This window comes from Bison bison, unplaced genomic scaffold, assembly GCF_000754665.1.
Source record: "Bison bison bison isolate TAMUID 2011002044 unplaced genomic scaffold, Bison_UMD1.0 scf7180017856871, whole genome shotgun sequence".
Classification (NCBI taxonomy): Eukaryota; Metazoa; Chordata; class Mammalia; order Artiodactyla; family Bovidae; genus Bison; species Bison bison.
In genome coordinates this window covers 14,698-19,205 of record NW_011487444.1, presented here as the reverse complement: position 1 = coordinate 19,205, position 4,508 = coordinate 14,698, and the positions used below count along the sequence as shown (strand labels likewise).

At 35.4% G+C, this 4,508-nt stretch overlaps 1 pseudogene; it reads right to left on the bottom strand.

Annotated features, from left to right (window-relative positions):
• The window catches only part of LOC105002935, a 7,766-nt pseudogene that overhangs the window by 1,303 nt on the left and 1,955 nt on the right, over positions 1 to 4,508 (bottom strand).

Below are 4,508 nucleotides of genomic sequence, written 5' to 3'. Positions count from 1 at the left end.
CCACGGTTGGCCTAACTCCAGTCTACTTTCCAGCTTCACCATCTATGCAGTTTTTCATTTACCTATACTCAAAACAACCAGTCTACTCAGCATCTGTAGTACTCACGTTCTGATGTGGTCCCCAAAGATCATGGTGTGTCACTCCTTTGTGTAATTCCCTTCCCTTAGTGTGAGCTGGACCTCGTGAGTGATTAGGTTATAAAAGACTGTGACTTCTATCTTGCTTGTGCTCTCTCTTGTCCTCTTGGTTGCTCACTCTGATGAAGCAAGCTGCCATGCTGTAACATGTCAGCAGAGAGGCCCCTCATGGCAAGGAACCAAGGGACTGAGGCCTTGATAGAACAGCCCATGAGAAACTGAATCCTGCCAACAATCATGAATGAGCTAGGAAATGGATCCTTCCCAGTAGAACACTGAGATGATGGCAGCCTTGTGAGAGACCCTAAGCTCAGGGCACCCATCTAAGTCATGACCAGATTCCTGACCCACAGAAACTGTCAGATAATAAATGTGTATCATTTTAAGCTGCTAAATCTTGGGGTTATGTTGTTATGCAGCAATAGACAACTAATACATTACTTATGAAATATACAATGAAATGATTTCCTGTTGCATCCTTGTTATTCTGCAAAGGAAAACTCAGCTGCTGCTTCCTCATCTGTGTATTAAGCAATAGGATGCCTACTATATGCTAGGCACTGTGTTAAGCATAAGGGATAAGTGGAAAATAAGCAGACACAGTCTCTGCCCTCACGCAGCTTGCATTATTTTGCTTTGGTTTTCAGTTTCACAAAAGATGGAACCAAGATGTATTTCATTAAAGGGAAAGCTATTTTTTAATGCCAATAAAGTAGGAAGGAAGTAGTCTAAAGGAGCTTTAGCCTGTATGACATTCTTCATTTTGCAGCATTTACTTGTCTTCCCCACTATCCTTCATTCTTACATACCCATGGTTCCTTACACATGTGCAAAGAACTTTGCTAATTTAATACTAATAGCTCTGTTAATCTGAGCTGAATGGAGATTGCAAATCAAATAGAGTTATTTACAAAATCCAAATGGTTTTATGCATTTTCTCCTATATTTGAAAGAGGATATCCATTGAAAGCATGAATACTGTTTATCTCTTTGTAAAGCCCTGTTCCTTTCAACATGTTTTAGGTCATGATAATGCTACTTACTAAGGTTACAAGTTCTATTCATGGCAAAATGAAGTAAAGCCATTTATAGGCTGATGAAGATGATTTATCATTCTTCAATATCTTAGAGACCTATATTAAAATTCTCTTATTTTAAAATTTTATTCCATTAAAATAATTTTCTTAGGATTCCATTATTCAAAATTTATCTGTAGGTATTTGATTTAATTTTATATATTTGCACAATACCCCGTATGATAGAAATATGCCAAAATATATTTTAAGATAGTCATCATTTTTAGGTTAATTGCACACAAATTTCCTGAATACCCTGAAGCTAATTCCTGTTTATAGCTAGAATAAATTCATTAGCTTATAAATTTAGAGTTTCTAAATACTTGCAAAGGAAGAATATTCACTCAGTGACCCTAGCAACATTGACTTGTAATTAATCACTTTACTTCGTGACTCATCTATGATCACAGTACAACAAAAATGTCACGTATGCTTAGTGGTATTAACTCAATTTGTCTCTTATGCAATCATAAAATTACATTGTCATCAGAGGACTATGAGTATATGCTAATAAGATAGTTATTAAAATATCTATGTCCATTGAGAGTATGATCATTTAAACCTCTCAAAGAATTCAGGTTAAGTAAATAGTTTATTATATAATTTAAAACATCATCATTTGTAGCAGAGGAGTTTGACACCTAGTTTTTCCTTGACTGTTGAAAGAAATATGTTTGTTTTTTCCTTTTATTATTTTTTAATTGGAGGAAAATTGCTTTACAATGTTGTAATGGTTTCTGCCATCAGTTCAGTCAGTCAGTTCAGTCGCTCAGTCGTGTCCGACTCTTTGCGACCCCGTGAATCGCAGCACGCCAGGCCTCCCTGTCTATCACCAACTCCCGGAGTTCACTCAGACTCACGTCCATCAAGTCAGTGATGCCATCCTGCCATACAACAATGCAAATCATCCATAATTGTACATATATCCCCTCTCTCTTGAGCCTCCTCCCCTTCCCCATCTAGGTCCCCTAGATGACCCCCTAAAGTAGTTGATGTTTTCCTCACTCTTAAGGTTACATTTTCTACTAGTTCTATCTGATCTTTTTGTTAAATTTTGTTAGTTAAGTCACCATTTGGTGTACATGTAAAACACTATAAAAGAATAGTAAGTAAACATGGAGTGTGCCTGATTACCTAGCACTTCACATTGGATAGAGATGATGCCATCCTTGTTTGCATACCTCTAGAAGAAATGAAGTGTAAATTTTGATGGCCTGGTTTATATATGTATCATTTGGTTCAACATTGTACATAGCAGGTTGGTTTGAGTTCAAATGAACTCAAATGGAAACCACAAGGGTACAATTTGCAAAATCCATACTCTGGGAAAGACAACAGAACAAACAACCCAATTTCCTGAATAAAAAAGTTGCAAGGAAAACAAGATGGAGAATCCTGTCAATTAAAGGAGACATGAGACACATGAACATGTAACAGTGACTGGATATTCAATGATCTAAATTTTAAAGAATAATCATTAATTTTTCCTAGTGTGATAGTGATATTGTGGTTATCTTTAATTTTTAAGGAGTTTATATTTTATGGCTCTATATTGACATATTTATGGATGAATTCATATAATGTTTGGAATTTTTTTCAAAATAATCCAAGTGGGGGAAAAATTTGGGGCAAAGACAAAAGAAGTTGGCATGATTGGGTAATTGTTGAAGCTGGGCAAGAGGTACATGGGAGTTAATTATAGTCTTCCCTCAATATTTAAATGTTTGAATATTTTAATAATTCAAAGTTTAAAAGTATGAGGGCAATATAAAAGCATTTTAAAAATCAAAAGCAGACATTACCACCAACAGACTCTTTAAATAAGTTTCTAAACGTTTCTGTTTCTTCAGGAAGGAAGGATGGTTACACTTAAGATCTGTGCCTTTCACTGTTTGTCCCTTATACTTAAAAACAAGTGGGGAGAAAAGGAATGGTGAGGCTCCAAAAGGAAAACATTGGTAAATCTAAAATATTGACAGTATAACCTCACAAAATAGATATTATTTTTAAGAAGAGAAAAAATTTAAATAGATTTAAAATAGCACATATCCAAGTGTGGATGAGGTAGTAGAGAAATTAGAACTTTGTAAAATTATTTGGCAGTATCTTACTACAGCTAAACATGTATATACTTTAATCCTCAGCAATTCCATTCTTCGATATATGCCCTATAGAAAGGTGTGTGTTTGCTAAAAAGACATATGGAATATTTATAGCAATCTAATATCCCCAAACTGGAAACTACCCAAATGCCCAACAGAAGAATGAATAAATAAATCAGGGCACATTTACCCACTAAAATAGCATGCAGTCTTGCATAAATGATCTATGTGGTAGTGGTTTAGTTGCTAAGTCATGTCTGACTTTTCCAACCCTGTGAACTGTAGCCCACCAGGCTTCTCTGTCCATGGGGATTCTCCATGCAAGAATACTGGAGTGAGTTACCACGCCCTCCTCCAGGGGATCTTCCCCACCCAGGGATCCAAGCTGGGTCTCCTACATTGCAGGTGGATTATTTACTGACCAAGCCGCCAGGGAAGTCCATAAATGATCTATAACTACATCCATAATATGGATGAACCTCACAAACATGATGTTAAGCAACATAAACCAAATATAAGGAGTATATATTATATCTATGGTGTAAAAAATACAGGTGAAACTAATCTGTGTTGCTAGACTCAGGATAGTGGCTACCTTTATGGGTCTAGGGTGCCTCTAATGACTAGATGGGTATCCGAGGAGGCCTTCTGATATACTGGTAATGTTATATTTATCGATACAGCTGATGGTTAGTTAGCCTTTTCAGTTTGTAAAAATTCAATGAGCTGTACACTAATGTGCAATGTTTTGTAGGTATGTTATACTACAATAAAATGGTTCAAAATTAGTTTTTAAGTCACTAGGAGATTACCAGAGTCAAAATATTGTAAGGACATTGTACAGACTAGAAATTAAATTTGAATTTTAAGGATAACAATTTAAAAAAGAGGCTATAACTTACAAGTCTGTAAAGGGAAAAAATGGAGTAAAGAACTTGAATTCAGAAAAAAGCAAGAGAAAAATGTAGAGAAAGTAGTACAAATGGAAAGCACAAAATGGCTGAAAGAAATTCAACTACATTTTTCAAAGTTTTAGCAAATTAAAGCAACTAATTCTAAAAGACAAATGATTGCATGACTAGGATTTTATTTTTAAAAAGCCAAATGCTCTTTACAAGAGACATGTCCCATAAAGGTTGAAGGTCAAACAATGGGGAGAGATATATCAGGCAAATACTATCAAAAGAAAGGT